Raw genomic sequence first — 17,992 nt, 5'->3', positions numbered from 1 at the left:
TAACTCTTTATGAAGTGAACAAGATTTTTGCAACAGTAATACTCTACTTGCACACCTTGGCTAGGGACAGAAATTACACATAAATTGGTTTAAGTGATCAGAAGCTGATTTAAATCTGTAACAGAACAGAAGTTCATGCATATAAACCAGTTTTAAAATGGCTGAAACTGGTTTAACATAAACCTGGTTGAATGTAGCATCCGACTTCACTGATTTGAGTCAAACTGATCTATGAAACTCCTATCCCAGACCCCTTCCTGGTTTAAGTTGAATCAGAGTCCCCCAGCATCCCAGCATGCTTTTCAGCCCTGTGCTGTGCTGTGCTGTTCTTTCTGCTCCAGAGAGCAGGGCTAGCCCTGCCCCTCTGTTCTCTAGGGGGAGCAAGGGCAGAGGTGTGCCAGATGCTGCTCAGGTATGGCCCCATAAGGTGAAGGTGCAGGGAAGGTCTTTATCCCATCTCCCTCCCCATTCCCCCGGGAGACTCCAGATAGGGTCTTGCTGGCCAGGGTGGAGTGGCCCCTGTCAGGATCTGCCCCCCCCTTGCCACTCCAGCAGCAGGGGTAGAGACATGGCTAGAGGTGGCTGGTATGGCCTCGCCCAGGGCTGAGACTGGGGCTGGGGATGGGGCTGGGCTGAGCCAGGCTGGCCTGTGGGCGGTGCTGAGGGCAGGTGCAGAGGGGCTGGCCCGGCCTGCGCTGTGGAGATATGGCTCTTCCCAGCTGGCTGTGGCTCAGGCTGGAGCTGCAGGAGCTGTGTGCCTGGATTGCTCCCAGCTCCCTGAGCCCAGGCTGGGCCAGGATACCATGGAACCACTGCCTCGCTCAGCCCCAGTCTCAGTCCTAGGTGAGGCAGGTGGATGACAGGGCCATGCTGGCAGGTTTTGGCTATGTCCTTTGCTGCATGCGTGGCCAGTGGGGTAGAAAACCAGGCAGATCCCATCTGGGGTCCCTATGCCCATGGGAGAGAGGGGAAACAGGGGAGCTGAATCCCTCTCACTGCCCCCTTTCACCTGAGGTACTGCCCTGGTTGGTGTCTGGCCATGCCCCTCCCTTGGGGACAAATCTGGCAAGGGCTGCTTCCCTTCCCCCTCCAGGCACACCCCAGCTGGGGTTCCTGCAAGCCAGGGTGGGGCTTTAAACCCCTCCACAGTCATACTCAGGTCTTCCAGGGCCTGGCCACTTCCCCCTGAGATCAGCTTTCCTCCAGTTTTGTGGCTGCTGCTGAAGGGAAGGGAGGGCTCATTCTAGCACCCTCAGCTTCTAGCCTCAGCCACTGCAGACATGTGGCTGCATTTATGGAATCAACTTGCAAATTGGTTCAATCTACACAGGTTAGACTAACCTGCAAAGATTGAATCAATTCAGGCTTGTCTGTACTTGGTCGTTGGCCGCATCCAGATGAACATGGCCATGACATGGCTGTCACGCCACGTACCGCACATTCTGTTGTTCTCCATGCTGCAGCAGATCAGTGCAGAAGGTTTATTTGACACCTGAATATCCAGGGGTCAAAAACCTGACCAAAAAAAAAGCAGAATGGTGCACGTGGCGGCAGCATGCCCCACCCAAAGCTGGAGCCTGGCTGGTTGGAGCCACACTTCATTGCTGGCCAGGTTCTGCATGGCATGAGGGACATGGCTGTAGCCCCAGAACCCCCAAGGGCCCAGGTAAGTCTGCTGAGGCCAGCCCAGTGCTGGCCCCAGCCTCACCTACCCCACCCGGGATAATTTGCCGTGTGCCAGAGTGTGGGTAGCACAGGCATTCCCTGGGGACAACTAGTGGTGGCACAAGGTGCGTCACTGCTAGTTGTCTCTGGGGAACCAAATGTCCTTGCATGTCTGGATGTGGCCCTTATATCCACATCATAACTGCCTGTGATTTTATTCTTGCTGATATTTATTTTTTAGTACTTGTTGGTTTGAGGACTTTCTGTTCCGATCAGCTTTGGAGCTGGTGCTTTTTATGCTGTTGTACAGCTCTCAAGCTTCTACTCGATTAAATAACGCCCCTCACCCAAAACGATAATAAAACATTACAAATTGACAACAACAAATAAAACCTTGAGAGGTGGTTGCTCTCTATAATCTTTTGCACTGTTGTTAGTGCTGTCACCTTTAATGTGCTATTCAGATGTCTCTATACAGAATATTTTAGGGATATGTAGACCCTGAGGCATTGATTTTATTATTCATCTGCTTCATAAGAATCAAAACCAGCAGTATAGGTGTAATTTTCTCTTCAGTAGAGATACAAAGCACAAAAATTACAAGAATAATTTAATCTTTCTCTTTCAAATAAAAATAAATAGCTGAGTTCATCAAGGAAATTGCTGACCTGTTATATTTTTTTCTTTCATTTGCTAATGATCCCATTTTTCAGTGAATTAAGCTTGAGCCTAGTGATTTTTTTTTTCTGAAATGTGAACATGTACATCTACTAAACTAATGTAAGTATGTCTGTGAAGATGGTAGCCATAGGCCAGTGCTTTTCGTTGCCATGGATCCATTGCAGGCCTCTCTGATTGTAGCTTGTTAGGGCTTTGTTTAACCAAGTAGGAACTGAAGGGGGAAAGGTTTTCAGCTATTTCTGTAATTTACATTTTAACTGTTCTAATTGTCCTAATTTCCTTCCTATTTATTGTGAATGGTGTGGAAAGTAACCTTTAGTCATGACCATACAGTTTTAAAACTCAAGCCAAAGGGCTACACTCTGCCCTCTGCCCTCTGCTTTTTCTATGATACCCTAGCATTAAAATTCTTCCTAACAGAATTTAGCTCTAAAAGTCACCTTATGGAGAGTAAATTAGACTTACAAATGTACTTTGCCATCCGTCAGTGAAATCTTTACCAAAATAATGCCTAATATGAAGGCTGAAATAGCACCATTTGAAGATTATGAAGCAATTGTGTTTGATTTTGTTGTTGAATTTTTCTGAGCTTCTTGAATTTACCAGTTTCCTTTTTTATGGAGAAAAGAGAATTGACAAGTTTTGTCCAAAATATAGTACTAATGTTTGTGGTAAGTGTCTTTTGTATTTTAAAAACAATCAATTTTCTGCTTCTGACTAAAACAATGAGGTTGCAAAACCTTGCAGCAGCAAGAAGACTAAGCCAGTGCTGCTGGCACAACTGTGGAGAGAAGTCATAGGGAAAAAATGATACTGGGAATCTGAAATTGTATATTGCTTGTTTAGATTAATGTACAGTGAGAAAATGACTGTCTTAGAACAGTGCCATCTATATTGCTTGCCTGTAGGGCCTGCAGAGAGAGATATGGAGTATGTGAAATCCTGCCAGGAGCTGGAGAATCAGTATGATGATTCATTGCCTCCTGCTGGTTTTGCAGTTACTGCTGCTAAAAGATCTGTGGAAAGCTCTGCACGTTTCTTCTCTGCACCTACATCATCCACATCTATCTCATCTATTTTCCTGCCAGAATTCACACTCTTTATATCTGTCACTAGATACACTTAGCTTTTTCTGGCTGGTATAATTGCTATTCTGGCAATGTGAAGGGGCCTTAAGGTTAGTATAAAAGTGTACATAAAATTTATGCCTACTTTAATGTCTCCCTATGCTGAGTGATTCAAATAAGTTTTAATACATGTAAATGAGAATTTGGTCCATATTTCTAGCCATGATAGCGATAGTTCATTTTGTTGATGAGCATTACTAACCTGAATTTGCCTAGTTGTTTAACTTTGTTCCAAATGGTGTTGTGGGCAATATTAACTGAAATAAGGTAATGCTGATTCACAACCACTAATGCATAGTAATTCAGAAAGAAATCCTAAATTTGCAGCAGTCAGTTTGTTGCTTGATTTTGATTTATTAAAGTTCTACATGAACTAGGAAGAAGGTTCCAGTTTTTGCTTGCTTCTTCCCGCCTTTCATTTTGGGCAGGTAAACCTTGATGGTGGCTGTGTATAAAATGCAGTGTGTTACAATGGTCCAGCTACTTTTCAAAGTAATGGGTGATATAACAGTGTCAGACTGAAGGAAGAAAGCAGTTTAAATAGGTATTGCTGAGCTAGGTCAGCATTAGGGTGAGGGCAAAATGGGGCCACAACTTTTTCCTCAGATCTAATAACCCTGACATTGGACCTTCCAGAGTTCCCCACTATGGTCACAAAGACCCATGTGCACTCCACCGGTTATATGGCCTCTGAAGAGTGGGACACACACGTACACACACACGTGCGCGCGCACACACACACACACACTGCAGAGAGGCGATGGTAGATGATAGACTGCACAGCTGTTAAATATATATAAGCTTAAAGCAGTGATTCTTAACGCAGGTGGTGTAAGATCTTCAGGTGCCATAAGGTCTTTTTAAGAAACCTGTAGGGTGCCACTCAGTGTGAGCCTACACATCATTCACAAATATAATTAATAAATAACCTACATGTAATTCACAAGATAAACCTAGACATTTTAAATAGGAATCCATGGAGTTAAAAACTGTTCTGACCTGCAGTAGTGTTTGAGTTCTTTGAGAAGAATTGCTCTGTTAATTTTCCGTTAACTCTCACTAATGAGTAAGAGTTAAAAACTGGCATTTTACAAGGGGTGACGCGAGTTTAAAAAGGTTGAGAACCACTAGCGAGTTGGCAGATTACATAACTCTTAAATATATATGAACTTTTACCAAACGTATTTACTACAAGATGTTGGGGAGGATAGTCATGTTTCAAGTTTGTTGTACGCCTTGTACAGTTAATCAGTAGAAGGGAAACGTCTCATCTTTCTGTCCTGTGCATGAATATAATCAGAGCAGAACAGTGGATTCATCTCCCAGCATACAATGATTTCCCATGCTACAAGTCACTTTAATATAAAGGGGCATTTACTCAAATATAAAATAATCCTGATTATAAGCTGACCCATCCAGTAATTAGATCCTATATATGGAAAAACTATATGTTTGATATAATTTTCCATGCATAGAGTCTAATTATTGGAGGTTTGTCTTGAATTTGTCCCCTTCCCACTGCTACAGCAGGGAAAATAAATCTGGACTTCTTCCCCTGCAGCCCCTTCTCCCTCTCCTTACTGTCAGACCATGATTTCCCTGAGCATGTGGAATTGAGGAGAAAATCTTTAAAAAACTGCTCTTGAAATAAACATAGCTATAGTAATTTGCATATAGTGCCCATAGACTTAGTTCTTCCCACATATGTAGTACAAACTATGCATGATATTAGTCCAAAGCCAAAAAGCTCATGATTTACCACATAGTTCATTGGGCTGGGCCCCACCAGTGTCAACAACCATGGTGACCCCACAGCTCAGCACTGCTCAGTATGTGTGTGTACTCCAGATACCTCCCTGGCCCCCCTGCCCCACCAATGATCCATGTGCTAATTGACACTCCGCCATTCATGACTGGAGCCAGGTGTTCTTGTCAGGAGTCCTGGGACGTGTATATGAAGATGAGGCATAGGGCAACCTTGCCTGGCTCCACCACATGCAGCATGGGACCATACTTATCATATATACCAGGCTGAGAAAAAGGGAGACAGAGGGATTCTGGATGAACTGTTTGGGTCCCCATTTGGTGATGTTTGCTATATATTTAAGGCTGGTGAAGAAGGAGGAATCATTGCAAATGGGAAAGAAAAGTATAGCTCAGCTGTGGGAGTGAAGAGAAAGCCAAAATGTATGTAATACAGTGGCTCACTGGACTTTAAAAGAATAAGTGCTGAGGGGGATTATGCTCAGATGGGCTACTACCATATATTTTATTCAGAGGGATTGCATCAGCTTTGCTTCTCAGTCTTTTGTGCACTAAGATCAAGTGTAGGGAGTATCTGATGTCCTGGACTAAAGAGTCTTGGATGGTGGGTGCTTGCTTGTAGTATCTGGGGGCATCTGAACCCCAAGACCTGTGGCCTTGGGCATGAATGATGCGTGCCCCCAGAGGCTGGGGGACAGTGGTGATGCATAGAGGGTGTACAGGGGTGCACGTGCACCCCCTGTCTTACTGCGCTCCCTACTTAAGTACAGGCAGGGATGGCAGGTGGGAGTGCTGGTACCCCCCACACAAGCAGGAGCACCTGGATGAAGTGCCACAGCCACTTCTGGGAGTGGCATAGCTCCGTGGAGGGACCCCCCCCCCCATCACTGACTGGTCACAGGGGGGGCACGTGGCCCCCCCGACTAAGGTGGCACCAGTAACCCATGCTGGGGGGGGGCACGGCAACCTCCCACAAATGGCAGCATGAGTGTGGCAGTGGTGAGTGGGGAGCTCTCACAGCTGGCTGCATTGGTGGCAGCAGTGTGTGTGTGTGGGGGTTGGCAAGAGCCAACCAGCGGTCAGTGACCACACACAGGCACTGCTGGCTAAGATAAAATATAATGTTTTTGGCACCAAGAGGAGGGTGTCAGGGTTGGACCTGGCCCTCCTGGTGCTGGCCTGGTATTGTTGTACCTCCAGTCCTGGTGCCAGTTCCCTCCAGAGGGAATACCAACCCACTTTTTAATGGCTACAAAAAAAGTTCCTATCACCATGATTGTCTTGTACCGGCCATGTGTTTTACAGTCACACTCAGTATTAGCTGAATTGAATTAACCGCATAGGTGGGTTCCATTACTATAAGTACATGCTGCTTTTAGCAGCAGTTCAAAGATAGAGAATGTATTTAATGAAGTTTCTTTGTATGCGCAGGTAGGCTAAGGAGCTTTTCTCCTCCTTATCTTGTATTTGAGGAAATAGGGTATGTTTTCTCTTGTCCCCTTCCATTACAGTGCCTGAAAAACAAATCAGTAGATGAGATCTTAAAATCTTCCATAGTAATCGGTAAGTGTGGTGTGTGGAAGGACTTCAGGACCATCCTTATGATTTAAGGCCAACCACCAACTTCTCTACTTACAGTACCTAGAACTAAGTATTTTTTTGTTTGCCAAGTAATGCAAGGTCTCATGCACAGGTGATATTTCTTTATTAGCCTGTAACGCAATAACTTTTGAACATTTGCATCCAATTGATTATGAAATTTCAGGGAATGTCCTGCTCATCAATTAACAAAACCATTGACTTGATGAAACTCAGTAAACTGGAATGATGACATGGGGTAAACAGGGAATGCCTTCCTTTTGGATGGCAGATCCAGGAGCTGCAGCCACCTCTGTAGTGTCTCTTGATCAAAGAACAAGTTGATAGAAGGCATCCAGGTCTTCCAGTCTAACAATACTCCTATCTCAGAGCTCTTGTTTTCCTGATATCCTTTAATATTGACACCCTGAATTACTTATTTCTCAGAAAGAAAGAAAAGGGGGTAGAGGGGTGAATGAACAAGAGATGATTGGGGAGGACACGTGGAGTCCCTTGTGTGGGAGAGGTCAATGAAGGACACTGGTATAGGGGACAGGGAAAGGCAGGGAAAGGAACTCCTAGAAAGAGAAGAGGAATGTGAGGGATGGCAGGTAATCACTGAAATGGAGTGAAACAGCAGACTGTTACACAGATAGCTTGTAGGGAAACTGGAAGTTTCTCTGGTATCTACAATGTGTTTTGCTTGCCAAAGTTACAAAGGATATGACTCTATAGCTTAGTTAACGTTGTAATCTGCATAGGGTCTCTAAAATTGTTTTTAAAAAAGGAAAGAGCCCTTTGAATGCAGCAAGCTGGATTAACCAGAAAAGAACTCGATTGTCATCACCACTCGCCATATCACGAGTGTACTGTTCTCGGTCCATTTTTGGTGGGTTCTTGTAATCTCACAAGAAAGCACAAGAGTTCAGGGTTTTTTTTTTTTGCCTGAATACAGTTTCCTTCCTCAGCCACTAGAGGCCACTGTGCCACTTGTGCTGCAGCCATCTCTACCACATCTTTCTATTGGGGGCCCCCTGCACATTATCAGGAGTAGCCTCGGGAAGTAGACATATCACAGCAGTGTCTACTTCTTAGCATAGTAGTCTGTACCCAACTACTATACTTAAATTTCTGTGGGGCTCCCAACCCTACTCTTGAAGAGCCACAGTCTCGTTCGGGAACCTGCAATAGGCTGAACATGATCTTGGTATATGGAAGAGGAAGAATGAATCCATGTGGTGCACTCCATTCTCCGGAGCAGAGTCTGTGCAAATCCTTGCATACACTGTGAAGTTAGGGTTTTAGAACTGAGAAATAGATGCCATATTTTCAGACATATATTGTATAGCTCGGGAATTCCCCCCACCAGTGCAGCATTATTGTGTATTTTTTCATGATGAGCTCTACTGGATATATCACCAACTGCTATCTCAGATGGAGAACTAAAGGTGGAATTGCCACTGAGCTGGCCATATTTGACAGTGTGGAGTGGAAGCTTGGAGACTTGTGCACAGGCACTTTCAGAATGTGCATATCCCAGGTTTATAGGGCTCCAGTCCTTTTGGATTCTGTCTTGCTCGCTGGGCCCATGCTAACACCTTCTCCCTGAGTCAAACCATGCAAGTTTAAGTGCACGTAATTTGTGTAGTGAACTCTTCTTCATCCACAGGGCTTTGAGTCAGTGGGAGCTCATTGGACTCAGCTTATGACTGATGAGAGATTGCCTGTATTTTCTTGTGATGGCTGTCCACTGAAGGGTGTTCTCTCTCTGCTCCTAGATTCTAAATATCCCCTTTAAAACCATACATGATCTTTCACAAAGGGTGCCTGTACATGTGCCAGGAGGCTGCTGGGGTGAGAGTAAAGGATACAAATGGACAGCTGGAGGAGGCTCCAAACACTTTTTCAGGTGTAAAGCAACTTGTGCCTCAAACAGAGAGGGAACATAGCTTAATAGTGTCACCTGTGGACCTAGTGGGCGTTTGGAGGAGAGAAAAGCATGCGTACAACTCTTGTCCCCTACTTAAGTTTGTCCCAGTGGTCCTTGTCAGTTAGCAGCATCCTCGAACTTCAGAGTCTGTCAGGATGAGCATTGCTATTCGTTACGGTCAATTTTCATTATTGCTTGTGTTATATAAATTAGGCCTTGAACTTCCTGACAGAATCTAGTCTTGTGTGTGAAATGCCAAGTGGATACATAAGGAGTTGCATTGAGAGGGCCAGATTCTTAAACCTCATCTTAAGGGAAAACATTCTGATAAAGATGAAACAATAGGAAACTAGTTCATGGTAATGTGGCTAGAATATTTCTTTTCAAGGGGAAAAGCATACCTATAAAAATAAAATGATAGGAAATTATAGGCTGGGGTCAAGTCAGGTTGCTTTGTTTTATATGATGTGAAGAAAAAAAATATATAGCAGAGAATGAGACTCGTGGCAAAAAATGCATAATCTTCCCTTCAGGTATAAGTGACTCAAATTCCAATAACAGGCAGATACTGTGAGGTGTCCCCTTTCACAAATTACTCTTTTATAAAGTATCTTCATCCCAGCTGGGATGACAGGGTAAACTATATGTACCAGCTTATCTTCAGACATTTTTGAGTGGTAACAGTACATGATCAATCCCTGCTGCTCAGTCAGTAGGCTGGTCCCAGTTTCTGCTTTCCTCCAGAGACTTGCAGCATTCATCTGCCAAGACTGTAAAAACATGCTGTTTAGTAATTCTTGATCAAACACTGTAACAGTGAGTGAGGGACATAACCAGACTGGGGCATCTAGCAGTTCCTGGGGTTCTAATCTGATATTTTAACATGTCTAGATAATAATAATACTTAACACTTCCCTGTGTCCTTAACCATAGTACCTAAAGTACTGTACAAAGGAAGGGATAAGTATCATTATACCATTTTTACAGTTGGAGAAGCTGAGGCAGAGACTGCCTCAGATTTTAACCATGGCTTTAATTTAGTGGGTCCAGTAATCAATAGCTTGTAGGAGCTGTTTTATTTAATAGTTAAGTTCAGAATAGGGTGGCCATACAAGCCTCACTGCCTCTGTTCTCCTGAGTTTTGGAACTTAGTTCAGACATTTTGGCCATATACATGTTCAAAAACCTGGGAGAGAAATCAGTCTAAGTTATGCAGGTTTCTCTAAGCGGCCTAATTTAGATCAGGAGGAAAACAGTATATATGTTCACCCTTGGGGGGTGGGTACACAGGCAGCTTGCAGGCAGGGGGTGCTCCTACATGGCTTCCAGCATCCTCTGCAGGCTTCCCAGACTATTGAGCACTATGAAGCACCTGAGCCACCCCTGATTGGCTGCTGGGTGTGGTCAACGATTTCCCCCAACCCCCATCACGTCATGTGGACCCTTCCCTGCACCCTGTACTGGGGCTTTGAAAAGAGCCCCAGGGGAATGTTTCAGCACCAGTGCTCTGAGCAGCTTCTCCCAGTAGCTGAGCATGCTCCTGGGAGATAGGGCAGGGAGGTGTGAACGATTTATGTTCCCACAGAATGGGGAGAAGTGTACTAAAATGTATTGGGGCCCTGGGCAAACACAAAATTGAAGGCCCCCTCCCCCTACAGAAGCTGGGCTGCGGGGGGCTTTTGGTGCTGGCAGGGGAGACTGGGTGGACCCCGCTGGTCTGGCGGTGCAGGGGCACATGCCCACCTCTTCTCCCTGCTTCCTGTTCCCCGCTATGGCCAAATGTACACACATGCACGCACGCACACACAGGAGCGCTCAGCCAAGTGTGTACTCTATTCTCACTCGCTCTCTACACATGGCCAGAGACACGAACACACTCTCCCTGCCATGAACACAGACATACACCCCCACCCACAGATGCATGCACACACAGATGCATGTGCACACACAGAAGCGCACACAGATGCGCACACATACTCAGATGTGTGTGCACATACAGACGTGCACACAGACGGATGTTTAGCTGTAAACGTACATGCATGCACACACACAGAGATGCACACACACACAGATGCGCACACAGATGCACTCAAAGATGGACACATGCACACCTAGACACAAACGTTTCCCCTCACAGGAACTCCCTGCTCACCCACTCTTGATTACTCTGAGGCAGTCCGTCTTTCTCCCCCCCTCCCTCCCGCAAATCCATCTAGCTCCCCGCCTGGGCCCTATTACACTTACCTACACGGAGCTACTGCTGGGAGACAGAAACAGTCCCAAGTTTATCTGGCTTTCACTTCCCTGCTGATAAGGATCCTGAGGAGCCTAATTGGTAGCGGCCCCTGGGCCTGGGCCCAGCAGGCCCATTTGTTAATCTGCCTATGAGAATGGGAGATGGGCTGCTAACTGCTCAAGGCTGGGGTGGGGGGAAGGGGTGGTTTGGTGCCTTGGATATACTCCAGGATGAGAGGAAGGGGAGGGAGGGGTGGAGTTGACTGGTCTGCCCAGTGGTGAAAGACCGAACCTCTCGAGCAATTTGTGGTCTGGATCCCTATGATTTGACCAGTCAGGATGGGGCATTCACTGGTCTCCCATTCCTTCCATCTGTGCACTGGACTCCCCACTTCTAGGCTTCTCAGTCATGATGACCTATGAGAAGGCTGTGACCATGGGCAACTGGTACCTCTGGTGGGGGGGGCACCAGTGGCTGATCGCTGGCTGGAGGGATGTCCCCAAGCAGCCAATCTCCAATGGGGTGGGGGGGGGTCCCCCAGCAGCTGATTGCTGATGGGGTGGGGCCCACCAGCTGATAGCCAACCCCAGAAGTGCCAGTGAGGCCCAAGCCATACGTGTGGCCTATGGCTGTGACTGCAGCGATGGTCTGTAACAGCCACTAAACCTCAGAGGTTAGGGGGAGAAAAGGCCATGGGGTGGGTCCAGTGACCACCTTCTGGAGACAGGCTTGTACAGAGGACTGTAGGCTGGCAGGGCATCATTGTGCTGCTACCTACCTGCACTTCTGGTTGTGGGCACAGCCCACCAACCGCTCTCCCCCCGTCTTCTCCCCTAGGGGTTTCATGTTTCTCCCAGTGCCTGGGTCCCTGTTATGGCCACATGGAACAGGGTAGAGCCATACTCTCCTGGGCAGTACAGCATCCCCAATTGGTGCCAAAGTCTTTATCACAACTCGGGGGAGGGCTGGCCATGGGTGTTGTGGGTTGTGCTGTAGCTGCAGCCACTGCGCTGGTAGCTGGGGGGCTGGGGAATGCTGTGTGTATCTGGCAGCAGGGCAGCAAGAAGGTGTCAGGGGAGTGGAAGCAAAACAGCTGTGGAAACTATATCAGGAATGGCGTCCTGGTGGCCATGTGTTGGCCATGGTCAGCAGGGTTGAGGACCAAGGTGGGGGCTCTCGCAAGATGGAGTGCACAGCCTTGGCATCAGGTCTTGGGGTTCATATTTTGAATTGCAGCACCCATGATGTTGGAGCTTTCCCCCTGCTGTGGTGTGTTAGGCTCCATGATCTTGATAAGGCCTGAAAAGATGTCACGGGAGCTCAGGTCTAGCTGCAGGTGTAAATTCATTCCCAGATCCTGTGATGATATGGGGATCAGCAGCAAGGGGACAGAGTCCTTAGGGATCACCACTGCCACCAGATCTTGTGCCCCATGGTCCCCAGTGACCAGCTTGTCACAGGGCCTTCCTGCACCTCTTCCTGCAGTGAGGTTTCTGCTGGTGAGTCCTCCCCTCCTGTGGTAGTGCCATATGTGTGCAGTATGGTGATGGCCCTGTCTATGTTGAGGATGTGGGACAGCTCCTCATAGAAGGGCATGCTCTGCCTCCTAGCTCTGAACTTTTATTGACTTCATGTATACCCTTGTACTGGATCTTCATCCATTTCATCTTGGTTTGGCACTGCACCCAGTCCCTGTTGTGATCTGTGCTTGCATATATTGGGCAGTGCACTTGAACATGTCTCTGTTGTGGTGCCCTTTGCGGAGCTGGTGCTAGGTCTCCTCACCCCAGATGGCTACAAGATCCCTCATCTCCCCATAGTCCCAGTTCCTTGACTTGGTTTGGCTACTGGAGGAGAATGGGACGTGTTCTTCCATGGTCATCAATGGTGCCTGTGGGGTCTTGGCATCTGCAAGTGAGTAAGGATCCTTCTGCAAGGGTTGGATGGATGGATGGTTAGAAGGGTGGATGGATGGAAGAAATGGTGGGTGAGCATAGGTGTGGGTCCTAGTGCATGGCTCCCTCACTTGATTTGGGTGTAGTCCCTGATCTAGAATGACCAGGGCTTCACTGGCCAGGCTGCCCCCATGACCTTAAATTTTCCAAGGGCTTCCAGCAGATGCCTCATGATTCTGGCTATGTCCCATGCTCTGGCTTGGAAATTTCTCTACCTTATCTACTTGTAACACTAAGGCAGCTAGCCATGGCCCACCTGTTCCTGGAGTTTCCTGCTTGCTCTGGCTTGGATGCTCAATGCCTCCCAACTCCCCCTGCCTTAGTACTCCAGGACCCTGTAGCTACAGGCCAGGAAAACCTTTGCAGTGTCCCAGGTGCACATGGCTTTGGGTACTGGCCAGCAGTTGGCAAGCTGTGGAGGTCACAGGATCACCTCCGTGCATGCCCGGTATTGAGGTTCTGGCCCCCACCATCCCAACCCACCAGAGGCAAGCCACCCTCACCAGCTCCTGCTTGGCTGTGGGAGGTGGGTGGGTGGAGTCTGGTTTCTATGCTGGGGTCCAGGTCACAGGGTGCCCGGCTCTTGCCTCTGAAATGCAGTATAGGTTTACCAGGGTTGTTTCTGAGTGGGGGGGCATGAGGCTCCTTGGCTGGGTGTGTGGGTGCCAGGGTCGCGGTCTATGGGCATGTGCCGGAGTGTGCTAGGGTTGTCCTGGGCTCAGTGTTTGCATCTGTGTGTACCTCATGGGTACCATTCTTCATGACAGGGTGTGGGGGGAAAGGGAACATGCCAGGAGACTCAGATGCCCAGGTCCTGGGGCTCAGTCAGGGGATACAGATACCTCCCTGCTCCCTGCTGCCTGCCTGTGGTTGACAGATGTCTGGAGGCAGGATGTGGAGCTGAGGAGAGGGGCTGTGCTTGCTTGGCTCCGGGACAGCCCAGGGGTGGGGCCTGCTGGGTGCTGGGCCAGAGCAGCTGAACACAGGCTAAGTGCTAGTGTGCCTCCCTGCTAGGGTGGGCAAAGCAGGCTGGGATGCTGGACGATAGTTATCTAACTTGAGAGAAACTGTACAGAAGTTGGATGCTTTGGTCTAACTTGAATTGGTTGGAATTGAGTGTACCTTGCACCAGATCTTAAACCACTTGCACCATTTTTAGACTGGTCTACATGCATCATACTTCTGTATGGTTATGGGTTTAGATGGGCCTATGTTAACATAGACCAATCTAAGTGTAATGTCTATACCTGCCCTTTGAACTGTGGTATAACTTATGGGAGTGACTTTCCATGTTACAGTATTCATACGTATGAAAAAATACATTTTTTTTGGCTAAGATTTCCAAAAAATAAATAGTCTTTGGACTGAGATTACAGCTGAATGAACAACTTCATATCAAAACTTTTTTAGAATTTGGGTCTTTTAAGTGTTCATATATTATGTGTCAGCTTTGATTTTGATTTAACTGTTTACTATTTAAAATGATTTGACAGACGGTTCATGCTGCCACATGTCAATAATAGGAATGCCTCCAGGCTGCACATCAAGACTTTCACTGAGTCTTTGCTATTAGTAGTTTGTCTCCATTCCCCACAAGGTACTATCCAGATGGCTGTGTGAACACTTCTGATTTACATACGCGGGCATGTCTTGTGCTGGTGCACCCATTAGTTTTGGATTTGGATCTCACTTTTTGCAGTGTCATGGTATGTGGTGCAAGCAGGAGCAACGAACATGCCAAGAACACAAATGGCTTCAACAGAAGTACAAGTGGTTTCTATAAAAATATGCTGGCAGTGACAGCACAATGTCAGAACTGCTTCTGGTGGCACTAGGCAATATTCTTTTGGTACCTACAAGTACAAATACATATTCTCAAGAATACCACAATCCCTTTTCTTTCTCCAGTTTTGTTTTCTATTTCTGCAGTTGTTTTTGTGCATAGACATTCACTTGCACAAATGTTTATTGAAAGTGATGAAAAGAGATTAGCATGCATCATAAAACATTTCTGTTTTTCTCTTGTGTGCATGTTTGCCGAGTACTTATTTTCTACAATATTTGACTTGCTGAGACCAAGCTTAGACAAAGCATAGACAATTTCTGTAGAAAGTTTCTCCAAAGAAACCTTTAAAAAAAGTTATGAGATATCAAAAAGGGTGATTAAAAGAAAAATGAAACTCACCAATACTGAAAATTATTATTGTTGGTGTAGCAGCATCTAGGGACAACGATAATATATGGATCTGGATTCCACTGTGCATGGTGCTGTACACACAAAATGATGGTCATGCATGAAAAAGCTTGTCATTTGGGTGGCATATCAAAAACAGCAGATGGATACAGGCAGATGGGGGGATTACAAGCAAACAATAAGATGATACTGGTCAGCATGACAGGAAATAGTTACTGCAACAAAATGCTACTACAACAAACTTTCTAAAAATAGCTGCGATTCAAAATAAGACAATAGAATTGTCACAGGAATGGAGCACTGATTTTTATATAAACTCCAAAATTCCTTTACTATAAATATATTAAGAGGTAAGCCATGTGATATGGAATGCTGCATACTTACATCCATTTACTTGCAGTGAATTTCCTCTGCTATTTTTCTTGAGGTGCACATATACAAAAGGTATGTTTTCTTAAATGGAAATAGACTATTTTTATTAATATCTTACTCATAATAGTAGCATAAACCCTTTCAAGACCAATTACAGAATTTTTACTTATTATTCATCAGAACATGTAATTATTGTTTAACAATGTTATGAAGGACTGATGAAGAGAAGCAGGTGTTTAAACATGCAGTGCCAGTAGTTGTGACACAGCGTTTTATTATCTTTATTTGTACTCTTTAAAAAAACCCCCAAAAAACAACGAGGCACTTTACAATGGTAAGTGTTTGCTTAAGAAAGCAGACATTTAGTTAATCTTTAGATGAATGACTTATGATAATATCACCATTAATAACATAATAGTAATAATGATAGGAAGGCATATTTACAATTCTAGGTAGTCAAGCATTTGTATATTGAGAAGGACTGTATATCTACAAAATACCTTTGATTTTGCCAAATACCATTTCAGTCCTCCAAGATTCCTTGCCACTGACCTTTTCTCCTAGGACTAGGCTCTGCCAGTGCTTAAGCACATAGGGTCCCATTGACCTTAGTGGGACTACTCACATGATCAAAGTTATCCTCATGCCCAAGTCTGTGATAGATCAGGGAACATAGGTAATGTGGTGATAGGCACATTACAAATCATAGAAAATTAAGGCTGGAAGGGACCACAGGAGGTCATTTAGTCCAACCCCCTGCTCAAAGCAGGACTAGCCCTAACTAGATCTTCCCAACCAAGGCTTTATCTAGCTGGGCCTTAAAAACCTCTAAGGATGGAATGTCCGTAACCTCTCTGGGTAACTTGTTCCAGTGTTTTACTACCCTCCTAGCAAGATATTTTTCCTAATATCTAACTTAAACTTCCATTGCTGGAACTTGAGACCATTGCTCCTTGTTCTGTCACCTGGCACCAGTGAGAACAGTCAAACTTTGTCCTCTTTGGAACCACCCTTTGAGAAGTTGAATTTAATCCTGTGACAAGGTGGGCATCCCTTGCTAGCCACAGCTAGCCCCCCCGCCTGCCTCTGGGCATGCCGCTCACCTGTCTCGCCCACCACACCTTGTTGGTAATTAATAAGACTTGTTAACCAAAGTGGGAGGCTGCCGATTATTGCACCCCAATATTAGGGGGTTATCCGTGGCTCCATTCCACCCCTACACCATACATAGCCCAAGCTTTGCAGATGGCATCTCAGACAGTTAGCTGAACCCTCACCTTTGCCCATTAGCTATGGCCCCCAATCGTGGAGACTTCTGGCTTCTGTAAGCCCTGGCCCTATCTCAGGCCTAGTCAGGACCCTGAGCTTCTGTACTCATCATGGTCGTCCCTCGTAGTGGGCCCCTGGCCCTTTTGACCCTTAGGTCCTGGCCCCAGCATTGACTAGCTGAGTCCTTCAGCGGGGTCTTCGCCTCCTGCCTTCGCTTTTGGAGTGGGGTTCCCCATTCCCAGTTCAGGTGCTCCTGGGAGCATACCTGGCCCAGTGGGGTCTCTCCCCAACTGGCTCGGGTGCTTCCAGAAGCTTACCTGGCCTCTACTCCTCCCTTGATGTTATTTTTTGTACACACCATGACTGGTGCTCCAGGGTCTCATGCGGACTCTCACGCTCCCCCTGGAGCAGCAGGTCATTGTGCTTGGCCACTGATGTTGCGCTCTACCCATCAGAAGGTGAGGGCTGGGGTTAAGGTGCCCCTACTTGCCTTTCACCAGGGTGGTCACTGGCCTGGCATTTCCTGGGGGCTTCCACACCACTGAGAGCCCCACTGGGCCACCCACTCCCAGCAGGGTTGAGTTTTAAGTCATACCCAGGACCAGGAGCCTCCTAACCATCCCCTACAGCTCCTGCTCTTACCTCCAGGATGATACCAGCAGCCCTGTAGCCAGGTGATATTGCTGCCTCTCCTGCCAGCAGGAAACTGATCTGGTTATAAAGGCAGCCAGGGATCTAAAATGGCTGCTGCAATCAGGCATCTGCTGGCAGCTTGGCTCAGACCTTTGAAGTGGCAGGCACCTACAGTGCCCTGCCACAAATCCTCTCTGTCTTTTCTTCTCCAGACTAAATAAGACCAGTTCCCTTAGCCTCTCCTCGTAGGTCATGTGCCAGAGTCCTCTAACCATTCTTGTTGTTCTCTGCTGGACTCTTTCAAATTGGTCTACATCCTTTCTGTAGTGGGGCCCTGTCACAGGGCGGGGTCCCAGGAGCGGCCGTGATCTCTCCTGGCGCCCCCTACTGTGCCAAGTTGGTGTCAATGCACCCTCGTTCTCGCCCGCCATGTCTTTGATGGTAAAAGTGCCATCTAGCCATAGATCTATTTCAAACAACGCTGTCACAGGGCGGGGACCCAGGAGCGGCTGTCATCTCTCCTGGCGCCCCCTACCGAGCCAAGTGGGTGCCCATGCACCCTCGTTATCTCGCCCGCCACGACTTTGA

The 17,992-nt window shown here is 46.8% G+C and overlaps 1 protein-coding gene across 2 annotated transcripts in view; it reads left to right on the top strand.

Annotated features, from left to right (window-relative positions):
* Positions 1-17,992, top strand: part of LOC109316563 — a 177,891-nt gene that overhangs the window by 18,847 nt on the left and 141,052 nt on the right. The window lies entirely within an intron of this gene.

Source organism: Crocodylus porosus, unplaced genomic scaffold, assembly GCF_001723895.1.
Source record: "Crocodylus porosus isolate Cpor-Errol unplaced genomic scaffold, CroPor_comp1, whole genome shotgun sequence".
Lineage (NCBI taxonomy): Eukaryota > Metazoa > Chordata > Crocodylia > Crocodylidae > Crocodylus > Crocodylus porosus.
This window is presented reverse-complemented; position numbering and strand designations above follow the sequence as displayed.